Source organism: Polypterus senegalus, chromosome 14 (assembly GCF_016835505.1).
Source record: "Polypterus senegalus isolate Bchr_013 chromosome 14, ASM1683550v1, whole genome shotgun sequence".
NCBI lineage: Eukaryota > Metazoa > Chordata > Cladistia > Polypteriformes > Polypteridae > Polypterus > Polypterus senegalus.
Window position 1 is genome coordinate 100061650 of NC_053167.1, and position 15905 is coordinate 100077554.

Consider the following 15905-nt stretch of genomic DNA (forward strand, 5'->3'; position numbering starts at 1 on the left):
AGAAAAACATTAAATGTAATCGGAAAAATCTAAATTATAGACATCTATATAAATATAATCATAAGCTGTATCCAATATGGATGTATGTTAGTTTGTTTGATAATCGTGCAAAAACAGTTAAAGTATTTTCACGAAATTTTGCATGTGCCTTGCCATTGATTTAACTTAAAATATAAGTTATATGACATACATCAGGAAGTGTTATAATGGGAGGGAGCATCTCAAAAAACAGCAATGAGACATGAACTACAATTCCCATCAGGCAGTACAAGCATGCTGATGTAAGGTTATCGCCATCATCACACACAAAGTTTTGTAACAGTCAAAGCAAAAGGTACATCCAGTGTTACCTTCTCATTGAACTTGTCATTATCTTACAGGATTATAGCTTTTGTCTAAGAGTCCATCATTTTGTCTCATCGTGGGTTGTGTGCATGTTTGAGACTTAGTGATTGAGATAATGGGAACATTATTAAAGTAGGTAGTACTGAATAAAGAGAAAGCTAAGATTACAAAAAAGTACAACCAATGAATGAGTGGAATAGTTGGGTGTCAAATGTAAACTTGATGACCAGCATCTAGTTTACTAAAACAAATTAAATTGTACGATTGACAATAAATCAGACATTCATAAGCCGAAACTGGTAACCGTATCTATATAAATAAGATCATAACACCCTCTGTCTGTCTGTTTAGCTTAGTTTGATGTTATTTATCTGTTTTGTACACTATAAGTCTCAATTTTAACCCTCAGATTGCATATTGTCCATTTGTTTGTTTGTCAATCATGTAAAAATGGCTAAATTGATTTTCACAAAATTTTGCATGTGAGTTGCTCTTGGTCCAACTTAAAATATAGGCTATTTCACATTTTAAAAATATGTTCAAGGGAGGAGTAACACCACATATTATTCCAAAACAGCTAAGTAGATGTTGATGAAATTTTGCATGTATATTATATATGTTCCATCTTAACATATATAATTTATGTGATTTCAAAAGTTTTATCATAAATAGGGGTTCAATAGAGGGAACAACACAAAAATTGACAGTTTTGACCAGCTTACACACTGGACAAATAATTAATTTATCCAACAAGCCATCCAGTTTATTAATGTGGAATTAAATATCTATTGGTGAAACCACAGTAAACTAGGAAATGCATTCCTAGCAATTAGCAAGTAGTTACTACAATTATGGAATCCAAACGTACACAAAAAGAACAAACTGTCAACTCATGAGAGCAGAAAAAAAGAAGTGATGTAGGTTTGACTAGTGTTTCTCAACCTTGCCAGTGTCATGACCCAGTTTTTCCGCAAGGTGAATTATGCAAGATCATCAGAATGTGGAGACCTTAATCATCAGTGACATTGAGTCCCCAACAGGTAATGCAGCAAACTAATCTCTCAGTTTGGGGTTAATTGAGCACATTTGAGGCCTGGAAGGGTGCGGCAGGGGTTTTGGGGGGTGGTGGTTAGGTTAAAACAAGAGTGATAGTCAGAGTGGTGACCCACTATCATTATAAACGAAAGATAGATAGTTGTTTACCTGCCTAAGGAAAAGTCATCTCTAATGGAGGAGCACTGGGATAGATAGACAGATAGATAGATACCTGTAGACAGATAGATATAGATAGATTCTATCTATCTATCTATCTATCTGTCTAGTATCTATCTATAGATGTCTGTCTGTCTATCTGTCTAAAGTTAATTCTTGATTCTTAATATCTGTTAACATAATACTCTTGAAAACAAACAGCAGTAGCTCTGTACAGAATCATATAGACTGAGTCATCATAAACGTCCTTGTTAGATCTGACCAGTATGATAAACTGTCGCACGCACATGCTGTTAAAAATTGTGGGGGGCACGGTCTTAGATCTCCTGCGTCTGGGTTTTCAGATCTACAGAACAAGAAACAGTGCCCTCTGCATCTCTACACACCAACATTTATTTGTCACACAAAGAAGGGTGAAAAAAAGAGAAAGCACAAGGTGCCTAAAGAAATAAAAAGACAAATCAAATGCCACTATTCTTCAGTGCCTTCCTACAGTGTTCTTAAGCAGCATTCACTACCTCTGAAGTTGCCCAGAATGCTACCTGATCTCTTTTTTTTCTCTCCGCTTTCACTTCTCATCTTGATTCCACATTCAATTTGTGCAGGGACCCTTTAAAACCCATCCCTAGGATACTGTGGACCAGGTCTTTGCCATCACTTCTGAAATCATCTGGAGAATGACGACATGTCAAAGGTTGATTAGCACATGTAAGAATTTCGCTATATAGTACATTGTACAAAGTGCTACCAGGTTTGAGCTCCCTCTAGTGGTCAATGGTGATCCAGCAGTACAACCATAAAAAAGTGAGCTCTCCTAGGCAGGCTACAGGTTACTTCCTTTGTTTCAATCTGTTCCACTCTTACCAGGTGGGATGTCTATGAGGGATGTTTTTTTTTTTACTGGCATCCTACCACTTTTACTTCACTACAGTCTAAGTCTCTGATATTCTGATGCAGAGATACGCTCTGACAGCTACAGTGTATGATGGTCCGTGGTCTCAGCTAAGCACATACTGAACACCCAGGCATCTTGTAGTTCAAGCCTCCCAGTGAGAGAATGAGAAATTCAGACAACTGTTTTTTTTTTTTTTTACTGTAAAATAACAGACTGTGCTTTATTATGTTGTGTGCTTTCTGTCAGCAATAAATAAATCATACACTTTTAAATTCAAACAGTCTGCCACTGTGATTGAGGAAAAAAAAAAAATCTTTTTAAAGGTTCCATATAAAAGGACACCGGTCAGTATTAAAAGAAAATGTTATAACACTTCCTCTGAGTAACTGGATCAAAAAACAAAGCACCATCACTCTTCCCACGTGACTGGATCCAAACCTCCCTCTCAGCATTGTCAGAAAGCTAATCTAGAAACACGGTTTTAACACCTCTGTCTTTCCCTACCCAATCTCTCATTCTCTCTTGCTTTCTCACTCTTCTCCCATTCCCTCAGATTACGTACTCATTATCTGTCCTTTGATCAGGGATTGAATTGTGCTCTCTTCTCCGCTTCTCCCTCTCTGGCAGTTTGCAGTTTTTAAAACGTCTGTGGGAATAAATGCAATAACAACAGCTCTCCATCAAGGGACTACTCACCCCTTCTCTACACTATTTCTAAACCCTCCAGCTTTGCATAACCCCATTGAGAAAAAAGACCAATCACTCAAAGAGAATGCTCATGATTGTCTCACTCTCAATACACTGCTTCTCTCTTTCTCAACATGGCACTCTCACACTGATATGCAATGCCCTAATCAGCTTAATTAATTGTACTGTCTCACCTGTGCACGCCCGTGTGCGAGACCCTCATTCCTCCCACAATAACGGATTTAAATTAACTATCTCAACATAGACCCCTCTCACTTTCTTTCACCAGCACTTCTCTTCCTGGCACCCCTCCAACTTGCTAAGACCAAAAGTCCACTGTGCACTCTTGCACAGGCGCCCATGCTGCTCACAGAAGAGTACCCACAGCACCCCCTTCACTAGGTATACACTGGTTAACACCAAGCTGTTCAAAAGAAAGGATGCGAGACATGACTAGCCACAGTGTGATTCTCTTTCTACCTCCAGCCTTTTGCCTACCCTGTAAAGTACTTGGCAATCCCTTGCCAGCTGTGCACCTTTTCACATCTGATTAATTTATGTGAACTATCAAAAAACACACACATACAGCTATAGCTGTAATTCCACCTAACACAGATTTACAGCAATTAGAAACAGAACTATGTTTCAGAATAGCAATCAGCTTTGAGTTCAGTGCAGAGAAACCATATACAGACCTGCATTTTTGTGACCTTGTGTGACTAGCGCTTTGCTGTTTATTTTCTGAAATTCAGTATTATGTAGTCAGTTTGATACGGTAAACTGTGGTGACCTCTAGACCTTTCTTAGTGGTTCTATTTTTTTCTCTGACACCCGATTGCTTTGTGCCATATGACAAATTTTGAGTCTTTTGTACTTCTCCCTTGGCCATTAAACATTTTCTTAGTTCAGAGCTAGACCTCTCTCTTTCAAGAACTTGAATGTCACGCAATCATACAGTTGTACCCCATCGTCAAGACCGTATGATACAAGAAAATACAACCCACTCATGCTATGCCTGTTTGATTTGTTTATAATCTATTTTATATAAAGAAACTAAAATATCATAATATGGGTGCATAGTGTGGAGAGGTATTAGATTACCATTGGCTGCAAATGAAATGCTATAGAAGAAGCATGGCAATCCCCTTCTTTGTACCACACGTCACATAGTCATGTGAAATCAAACAAAGTCAAACAACACAACAGTACACTACATTTTATGACTAGCATTGTGGATACTGTCTACAATGTATTTGTGACAAAATCTACAGATTGGAAAAACAAGCATTTTTAAAAATATTTTGTCAATAAATAAAAGGCAAAAACAGTTCTACTGCAACAAGTCAGACAGTAAACTGATTCCTGGAGGTGACACACTGGCACACTCCACAAGGGACTGCCAGTATAACAAACCTTTGCTCACACATACCAGACAAGCTCCTGCTTTAGCTGTACATGTTTTCTTGTTCTCTGCTGACAAACACGCTTTGAACTTGAAAGCTCCACTGTGTTCTCACTTGTAAGCTATCTTCTGGTCATCTTTTTCCAGCTGTGATCTTTCAATTGCTGACATTCAAAAAGTCACAGTGCATTTACATAAATGGGAAGAGCAAAGCTTCTGGAACTCCAGTGGGATGTGGTGCTATGTGAACTCAGACAGTTAACCTTTATTCTCAGGAATCACCCTGCACATATATTAGACCAACAGTCGTGCCTTGCACCTTCTTGCCTTACTTGGAGTTTACTGCATTTCATTCCGAGTTAACAAACGATTTTCTACCACCTGCTACACATGCCCTCTGCATAATCCGAAGAAGCAGCTCCTTTTATCAGTCACATCACACTTGAGTGCACTTTTACCCACAAACACAGTTCACAGTGACATCTTTAAAAGCATGGATTTAACAAGAAGCTCAGATAAAAGAGCAGAAATTTGTTTTTCTTTATCATTTGGCAAAACGCCAGAGAGACTTCTTTCCAAACAAAAGATTTGTTTTGGGATTTTCTAACAAAAAATATATCAAAATGAAACAAAGGAAAGTTTCAAAACAAAATGTTTTAGAAGTTGGGGCTTTTACTAAAGGCTGTTATTAGCAAAAAAAAAAGAACGATATTCACAAAAGGTAGGATGTTCTTCTGTCTTTTACATTCTGATGGGTGCTTCCTGGCAATGTCATGTTTCATAATGTGTGTGTGATGATGTTCTTGTATCATATCTGCTGAAGACCTTATTTCATATGAGGTGGGAAGCACAAAATGGCAATGAACATTCAACAAAACAGTGGTGCAAAAACAAAACATAAAAAAGAAAAATTTCAGAAGATAAATAAAATGATTAAAATAATACCACAGGTTATTTATACTGTAAGTAATTCCATTGTTAAAGGGGCTGGAGTGCAGTAAAATGCAGGCTATCAGTGATCTCGGAGGGAAAACAGAGTACAGCAATCCTATCTTGATGGAGGATGTGCCTTTTCCATCAATTTGTGCAACTTTTTCAGGCCTAATATACTTTTTGCGTATGTATTTTGCTTAACGGATGACACGGTACAGTAGTTATTAGTGCTGCTGCCTAGTTCATTGTCCATATGGAGTTAGAATGCACTCCCCTGTGTCTGCATAGATTATCCCCCGGGTACTCCTGTTTCACCTACCTTATCCTCAAAGATAAGGTGTTGTTTGGTTAAAGGCCTAATATAACTACTTTGAGTGTGTGTGAACCCCGAGATGAGCAAGCACACTATCTACGGCTGTTTTTTGCCTTGTGTCCAGTGCCATCAGACAGGCCCCAGGCCCTCTGTGACCCTGAACTACATTGAGCAGGTCTAAAAATGTTATTTTTCTAACATTCATAGATTAACAGAGTGTACTTATTTCTGCTCTGATCACAAAAGTCATCACAAATCAAAGGAAACTTGAGATGAAGACTCACTGGATGTGAAGAAGAGATACCAGAGGCTTGTGAAAGATGAAAGCTAGTGCTGTGATGCAGTCTTGGCAGATGGAAATGAGGGATACAGCAGCATTATACTCCGACAGTTAGTAGTGCCACATCAACACACTACTCAATTAGAATCTTCACCCTCTTCCATCCTGCCATTATCTGAGCCCTCATTCTAACCTTGCCACTTGATACTATCCTGTCAGAATTGCTCTAAAGGCAGAATACACTACTGGATAAAGCACCAGTCCACTATAGGGCATGTAACCACTTTTATTCATATCAGGCAAATTTAAATTTGACAATCAGCTGTGACAATGCGGGTCTTGACCATGCTCCCTTCTTACACCTTCGCTAATGTAACCGGATGAGCTGGACAAGGAGGACACTAAACGAAGCAAGGAGAAAGTGCAGAGTGCAAACAGTACTTTTATTAAACAAACTGCAGTGCTCCAAATGTCAATAAATAAATAATACATTAAAAACAGATTGAAAATGTGGAGGTTAAAATCCAAATAAATAAATCCTTTAAAATTAGGTTAAAATACTGGCTGGAAGCAGTCCTTTCTTTAAAAACACAGTGCTCTCTTTAGCTGGCAGCTCCGCTGCTTCGCCCATCTAGGCCCTGCAACAGGGGAGTCGCCCTACCTGCAGATGAACTCCTCCTTCCGGTCTGGCAGCCTTTCGATCCCTGGCTCCTGCCAGACCGAGAATCGGGTTCCCCAGTGACCATGGTGCTCACACTGGGCCTTCAACCTCCTGAGCTTTCGACTCTCACTGCCTTCCGCAGCCTTATCCAGCAAGCTGTCCTCAATCGTGGTCACTTCTGCTCCTCTGCAAACATCAGCAGCAGTGACCCAATCCATCTGCCGGGGTGCCTATCAAACACCATGTTAGGGCTTGCTTCCCAGCTGCCTCTCCTTATTACAGTGAGCCTGATCTCGCTTGCTCACTCGCTTACTCCAGCACCGGCTTCTTTGCCTCCTACCTTCTACTCTGTTGACCTCCGTCTTTCTTTCTTTCCTCCCCTTTCTCTCCCCTCCACACTTGCGCTCCTACTATTTATAATGGGGACATGGCACAGATGTGGTGATTAGCAGCTCCCAGCATCAATTACGGGCATGGGCTATCCCACACCTGTGCACTTCAGTGCAGAAATGCCCAAGCCCGTATTGCGCCCGGGAACTGCACCAGCCACAGTACCACACCCCCTCTTTAAGCCGCGAGTGTGGCGATTATTTATTTAAAACCAGCCTTTTTCTTTCCACCATATCACATCAGCCCAGTGTGCATTTGTTTGGGATATGGGAATGTTGGACGAAATTGGAATATGTACAGGACAAACAGCCCTGGGTGAACTACAATTGTAAATAGATAGTAAATTGGCTGGGATTTAAACCCAGTGCCTAAGAGGTGTTAGGCCAGGTTTATACTTCATGCGACGCAACACACGCTGCAGCAGACGCTAAGGCTACACAAGCCTAGGCAGCTGCCTAGCCATGGAGCCACTGTGCTGCTTGTAGCACCTCTTACAAGTAATCATTTCATATTCATAAACATGGATGGCCAAAGATAGTGCCACAGATACTATAATGCAATAAAGTAAATCAAATTGATCAAAACCCTTCAGATCATTTCACTAAAAAAGATATTAAGATTTTAATCAAAAGAAGTGAAATACTGAACAGACCTGCAACAGACAATACAAAGCATAAACAGGAGAAATGTGCAGGACATTTAGTGGTTAATTCTTGTCTAAAAGATTATATGAGTGACAACCTAGCTAAAATATTATTCAGCTGTGAATGCAGTATAAAACACAACAGTAAGACAATAACAAAATCTACAGTTTTCTATGAAGAATTTATGAGGGTTAATTATAAATGACAGCTTTCTCCAGTGTACTAAAATCATCACTAAAAATTAAAAAAGCAAAATACTAACACACACACACACAAAACCCTTGCACTCTGACAAGTAGTTTAACAATATATAATAAATCTGTAATTATTAAGAGGGTGCATCTCCTTCAAAAATCAACTGCTGCATTCTTGTTGCCATGGAGAGTCTCCATGGCAATACCCCCAAATCTGCTGCCTTAAATACTGGCATGCACATAGAATACACAGATCTTCTAGATCCCCAGCAACACAGCAGAAGTAAAAAGCTACCAAATGGACTGGAGTGAAAGGATCATTGTGTAGTTAAAAAGGAGACTTTGAATTTACTATTGAAAATATTTGTCTTTGTAATCATTGGTCAACAGGAGAAGGTGTTTATCCTTCAGCGCTGAGTTTAATGCAAGAGTAAGGTCAGAATGGCATGCTTGAGCACTGAGGTATATGTATTCACACATGCATAAAATTTAACATGAAACTACACGAAAATCTGCAATGTGAAGAAAATCTATGAGATAATAGTAAGAATCTGCCAGCTCACACAGAACATGGAATTAATACTTTGCTCTAACCACAAAATACATATTTCCAAGTCATAAATACCGTATTGCTTTACACACACTCTCAGAAGCACACATACACAAATATATGACTTAAGCTCAGATCTGTCTGTCAGCAAGTCTCTCTGAATTTCTGTACTGCTGCATTTCCTTTGAACTATCACCACAGGACATGTGCAAGTTCAAACAGAACAAAATCTGTACGATTCTGAGCTGTGGGGAGCACACCAGTTCTCCATCAACCCTCACAAGGTACAAGGCTCTAAACGTACTTCACAAAGAGGTCAATTCTGGGTGACACTCGGTGGATGGATACCCACTATCCCATTTCAACTCCTATAATGCCCCCATTCTGTTCAACCCCTTTGGTACACAAACATCATTTGTGGTGTCAAAATTAATTTTGCCTTTCTCAATAGACAACTAAATAGTCATAACACAAATCTCAAGACACACAAATAGAACATATGAAGGTGATACAAACTGTGCATTTCTTGGTTCTGTGTTTTGCAGTTAACTAGTACCTGGTCTAGGGCTGTTTCCTGCCTTGCATCCAGTGCTGACAGATAGGACCATTCTCCTCATGATGCTCAACTAGGTTAAGCAGGGTTGAGAAAGTGGTTATGTTTTGGAGTTAAAAGAAGACACTGAACATGCAAAAGAAGCAGCTGAGCCGACATGCACTAATTATTGAAGTCACATTCTTTATTGTGCAAGAACCATGTAATTAAGAAGTAGTTTGGGGGGAAAAGACATGCACAGTGCACATATGAAATTAGACTTACTAGCTAATGGAACTGCAGGTATTAGCAAGGTAACGTACTTTATCAACTGTTGAGTTTTAATTCAGACCATTGATGAAGCCCTAGGGTATCTTCTTTCAAGATGGGACACTCTTGGAAACTTGACCTCATATACTGTATTCTCCACCATGCAATGTACTTTGCCATTAAGACAAATTTTAAATATTTATTTAGGCAAAGCCCTGGGTCCTGATCTTACTTAATATCAGTATAAATAATAACAGGCTCAATGCTGAACACTGATATAATTCCATTCTCACTTCCTACTCCTGCTTCACTTTCACCTGCCATAAACATATTGTACATATACTGACAGGAATATTTCATGCACTGAATTACAGCCAACCAACTTCAGGCCATTCGTATTTATGTGCAATGTTGACTCAAAATTATTTTTTTTTCTCTGATGAGCTGGTACTTTCCTTTTACGACCGATTTTTTCAGGTCCACTATACTATACAAGCTTTCCCTCATGACTTATTGATCAGTTGCCATAGTTGCCAACATGTATACGACATACGGTTCCCTGCGGAGCTTTGAGAACACTGCTAGATAGATAGATACTTTACTAATCCCAAGGAGAAATTCACATAATCCAGCAGCAGCATACTGATACAAAAAAACAATACTAAATTAAAAAGAGTAATAAAAATGCAGATAAAAACAGATAATAATAATGTTAGTGTTTACCCCCCCGGGGTGGAATTGAAGAGTTGCATAGTGTGGGGGAAGGAACGATCTCCTCAGTCTGTCAGTGGAGCAGGACAGTGACAGCAGTCTGTCATTGAAGCTGCTCCTCTGCCTGGAGATGACACTGTTCAGTGGATTTTCCATGATTGAATGGAGCTTGCTCAGCGCCCGTCGCTCTGCCACAGATGTTAAACTGTCCAGCTTCATTCCTTTAATAGACCCTGCCTTCCTCACAAGTTTGTCCAGATGTGAGGCGTCCCAGCACACCACCGCGTAGAAGAGGGCACTCTCCACAACCGTCTGGTAGAACATCTGCAGCATCTTATTGCAGATGTTGAAGGACGCCAACACTCTAAGGAAGTATACTTGGCTCTGACCTTTAATATACAGAATATCATCCAGCTGCACTCCCAGGTATTTCAGGTATTTATAGGTCTGTACCCTCTGCACACAGTCTCCTCTGATGATCATGGGGTCCATGAGGGGCCTGGGCCTCCTAAAATCTACCACCAGTTCCTTGGTCTTGCTGGTGTTCAGGTGTAGGTGGTTTGAGTCGCACCATTTAACAAAGCCTTTGATTAGCTTCCTATACTCCTCCTCCTGCCCACTCCTGATGCAGCCCACAATAGCAGTGAACCTTTGCACGTGGCAGGACTCCGAGTTGTATTGGAAGTCTGATGTATATAGGCTGAACAGGACCGGAGAAAGTACAGTTCCCTGTGGCGCTCCGTGTTGCTGACCACAATGTCAGACCTGCAGTTCCCGAGACACACATATTGAGGTCTGTTTGTAAGACAGTCCACGATCCAAGTCACCAGGTGTGAATCTACTCCCATCTCTGTCAGCTTGTCCTTAAGGAGCAGAGGTTGGAAAGTGTTGAAGGCGCTAGAGAAGTCCAAAAACCTAATTCTTACAGCACCACTGCTCTGTCCAAGTGGGAGAAGGATCAGTGTAGCATATAGATGATGGCATCCTTCGCTCCCACCTTCTCCTGGTATGTGAACTGCAGAGGGTCAAGGGCGTGGTGGACCTGTGGCCTCAGGTGGTAAAGCAGGAGCCACTCCATGGTCTTCATCACATGCGACGTCAGAGCAACAGGCTGAAAGTAATTCAGCTCACTAGGAGGTAATATTTTTGGGACTGAGGTGATACAAGATGTTTTCCAAAGCTTCGGGACTCTCCCCTGTTCCAGGCTCAGGTTGAAGATGCGCTGTAGAGGATTCCCCAGTTCCAACGCACAGGCCTTTAGCAGTCGTGGCGATACTCCATCTGGACCCGCTGCTTTGCTGGCACGAAGTCTCCTCACCTCTCTGCTTACCTGTGCTGCTGTAATTGTGGGTGGGGATGTCTCTCCTATGCTGGTATCAGCAAAAGGATGGTTGGAGGATGCAGTACTCCGAGGTGAGAGTGGGTGAGGGTGGTCAAACCTGTTGAAGAAATTGTTCATCTGGTTTGTTCTCTCCACATCTCTCTCGATGGTGGCACCCTGCTTCGAGCTGCAGCCAGTGATGATCTTCATCCCATCCCACACTTCCTTCATGTTGTTATTCTGCAACCTTTGCTCCAGCTTTCTTCCTGTACTGCTCCTTTGCCGCCCTGAGCTGGACTCGGAGTTCCTTCTGCACGCTCTTGAGCTCATGCTGATCACTGCCTTTAAAAGACCTTTTCTTCTGGTTCAAGAGGCCCTGGATGTCACTTGTAATCCATGGATTTTTGTTAGCATAGCAGCGTTACTGCTCTTACTGGAACTACATTGTCCATACAGAAGTTGATGTAATCAGTTGTGCAGTCAACAACCTCCTCAATGTTCTCACTATGTGATCCCTGCAGGATATCCCAGTCCGTAGTTCCAAAGCAGTCTCTCAGGGGACCACTTTCTGAATGAGCGTGTGGTTGTAGGTAGCTCCCACACTCTTGGTTTGTAGTGAGGCTGAAGCAGAACCAGATTATGATCTGCTTTCCCAAGCGCAGGCAGTGTGGTGGCGCTGTATGCGTCATTAACATTTGCATAAAGTAGGTCAATAGTCCTATTTCTCCGGGTGTTACAGTCCACATACTGGGAGAAGGCAGGTAATTTTTTGTTCAGCGTTACATAGTTAAAGTCTCCAGCGATTAGCACAAGAGCCTCAGGGTGCTGCGTTTGTAATTTAGCAACTGTGGAATGGATGGCGTTACTCGCTATCTCCATGTTCGCTCAATGGGGGATGTAAACAATAACAACAATGACGTGTCCAAACTCTCTGGGCAAGTAATAGGGGCGCAAACTTACGGCCAACAGTTCAATGTCCCTGCAGCAAGTGGAGATTTTAACGTTTACATGTCCAGAGTTGCATCATCTTGTATTGACATAGAGAGCGACACCCCCTCCTTTCTGCTTCCCACTGGTACTTGCGTCTCTGTCCGCTCTAACTGTGCTAAACCCGGATAGCTCCATGTTAGCATCTGGGATGTTAGTTGATAGCCACGTTTCACTAAAACACAGCAAACTGCATTCTCTGTAGTTTCTGACATTTTTCACCAGTGCAGCCAGTTCGTTGATCTTATTTGGTAGTGAGTTCACATTTCCCAGGATCACAGAAGGCACCAAAGGTTTGTAGTGCCACTTTCTTGCTAGACGCATGGCTTTTATCTTAGCCCTGGCTCTGCTGCCCCGATACCACCTTCTTACCTCATCAGGTGGTAAACAGGGAACAACACCAGTGTGCGCATTTGTTCTCAGAGCTTGAAGTTGACTACTTGAATAGACGAGTCTCGGTCCGTAAAAATCCATCTCCAAGTAGTAAAAAGTGTCCATGGAATGAGTCCACATAAAAGAAAGTGGTAGGAGTTAACAGTGAAATAAAGAAAAATAGAGAAAATGGTAGAAAGATAAAGACTTTAAAGATAAAGTCATAAACAGAGCTGCTGGAAAGGCTGCCACTCGCGTCGGCGCCCGAGTGATCTTTTGATCTTCTGCTGTTCAGCTCTTCCAAACTGTTCTGCAGGAGGGGGAGTGAGTGGCATGACACCAGTTCAAAAATGCCACCCAACACCCTGAAAAAATGTCACAGAGTTTGTGCTACTACATACCAGCAGTTAAAGTATGCATAGTGATGACCAAAAACAGACCAACAGATACTCAATTGCAATAACCAGTACACTTCAATCAAATCACCGGTCACAAATGAAGGCATATGTTGGCACATAACTATATACACATACTATGAGGGACGACACGCAAGGACCAGCATCCCAGCTGGAATAGACTTGGGAATGTTACCTGGCAGGGACACCAATAATATGGAAAGATGGGGGAGAGCAATATATTCAGGTTATTATCTCCCCCTATACACTAGATGGCAGTGGCCCTGGAAATCAGTACCCATTTGGACACCAGCTGAGAATGCCGGGAATTATAGTCTGGTATATACACTACAGTAATCCCTCCTCGATCGCAGGGGGTTGCGTTCCAGAACCCCCGCGATAGATGAAAATCAGCGAAGTAGAAACCATATGTTTGTGTAGTTATTTTTATATATTTTAAGCCCTTATAAACTCTCCCACACTGTTAACATTATTAGAGCCCTCTAGACATGAAATAACACCATTTAGTCAAAAGTTTAAACTGTGCTCCATGACAAGACAGAGATGACAGTTCTTTCTCACAATTAAAAGAATGCAAATAGATCTTCTCTTCAGGAGTAGAGAATTTCAGAGAGAGAGAGCGCAAAGAAAAGCAAACAATCCAAAATCAATACGTGTGCTTTTAAGTGTGCCGCGGCATTTTTTAGAGGAACGTCAGTATCTTCTAAGCAAACAGCCTCTGTGCAAACACAGCCCCTCTGCTCACATCTCCTCCGTCAGGCGCAGAGAACGTCAGAGAGAGAGAGAGCGAGATTAAAGCAAACCATCAAAAAATCAATAAGTGTGCTTTTGGAAGCACCGTGATAAAGTGGCATTTCTTAGAGGTGCGTCCGTATCCACTAGGCAAACAGCTTCTGTGCAAACAGCACCTCTGCTCACACCCCTCCGTCAGGCACAGAGAATGTCAGAGAGGGTGAGATAGAGGCAGAGACAAGCAAACAATCAAGCAGTCAAAAGAATAATCAAGCATATCTTATAGCATTGAGGAGTTTTAGTTAATATGTAATACATGCTCTGATTGGATAGCTTCCTAGCCATCCACCAATAGCGTCCCTTTTATGAAATCAACAGGGCAAACAAACTGAGGAAGCGTGTAGCATAAATTAAAAGACCCATTGTCCGCAGAAATCCGCGAACCAGCGAAAAATCCGTGATATATATTTAGATGTGCTTACATTTAAAATCCGCGATAGAGTGAAGCATGAAAGTCGAGCGATATAGCGAGGATTACTGTATAGCCCTGCTAGGGTCCATAAGTGCTGCACACTCCCTACTACTTGGGACTTCTATATGACCCAGAAGAGTTTCCAATGGGCAAAGCCCTGGCACCAGAAGTACTCCTGGGTCCTCAATAAAAGAGACCACACAGCCTTGTCCAGTTGAGTCAGAGCTGTGAGTGGAGATAGGCAACACTCGACTGGAGGAGTAGCAGTGTGGTAGAGAGAAGGAGAGACAAGGAGAAGAAAAGAAACAGCTTGTTTAATTATTGTTATACAAGGTATTTTGTAATAAACACCCCTTTATTTGGACCCGTGACTGTTTGTGTGTTCTGGTTTGGGACTCTGTGGAACCCCCACCTCAGCCTTCACTATATATATTACTTCTCTGTACTAAACAAATTGAATTCTCTGTTCTTTGAAAAAAAATAATGGAGAACACAGAAGAAAAACACGAGAAAGCGACAAAAAATGCTTACAGTGGTGCTTTACCATAATATAACGTGAAATTATGAAATTTTGAATATTTTTGGGGAAACGTTTCTGGTAAAGTACCACCTCCAGTTAGCGTAAATAGCACAATAGTTGATACAAATCTATGTTTTGTACCTTTTACATGTATGCAACCTAAGTGAAAGTGTACTCAAGTTATCATGCTCACATATACACATACATACATACATACAACACACACACACGCAGACATAATTCCAAAAATGGTATTTTCGGACTCAAAGAGGTCTAAAACATTGCGATTCATCAAAATCAATTTTTTGGACGATTCCAATACTTTCCCTATACTTCGTAAACAAGGACTCAGGGAGGTCTAAAATGTTGAGATTCCTCAAAATTTCGAAATCGAATTTTTGGACGACTCCAATACTTTCCCTATAAAGTAAAAATGCTGTTTTAAATGGAAAACGTTGTAGTGTGCACATAGCTTTGTCAAGTCAGAAGAAAAGTCTAGAAACCCTTGGAAATTATGTGGGTAATAATACTTGACTACTTCCTTGTTTTGTTTATAATCGTGTAAGCCTTTGAACAAACATAAATATATTTAATTTATTTCTTAAAATACCCTTTTATAATTTATTAATATATATTTTTTGCAATTGGAGCACAAGTATACATGTAGATTGACTTAGAAGCAATTTAAAGCTGTTAGCCTCTAATTTAAGCCACACTACCTCCCTAAAAAGAAATGGGTGTTTGCAGCAGCATCTTGAAAAGGAGTTGATGCATCATTAAGAGTAGAGCTACAGGCTAAGTCTTCTTAGACTTGGATTCCACTGTAAACATTTCACATAGGAGAATCCTGTGAACACATATCTCCACTTTCTCCATCAGAGCAATTATAAAATGGTGCAGGCACTGTTATGCCACTATTTTTATTACATGATGGGCAACAGAACTGACAAGAGTCAGGTGCAATGATCCCATCAAATGCCACTTACAGCAGAAGAGTTAAAAATTATATTTAAAGCTTTAATTTTTGTAGCTCATTATCAATATTTTTTTGCCATTACATTCTCCA

The 15905-nt window shown here is 40.9% G+C and overlaps 1 protein-coding gene across 2 annotated transcripts in view; it reads right to left on the bottom strand.

Annotated features, from left to right (window-relative positions):
• snx7 (sorting nexin 7) overlaps nucleotides 1-15905 on the bottom strand; it is a 156756-nt gene that overhangs the window by 47776 nt on the left and 93075 nt on the right. The gene's annotated exons all lie outside the window — the stretch shown is intronic.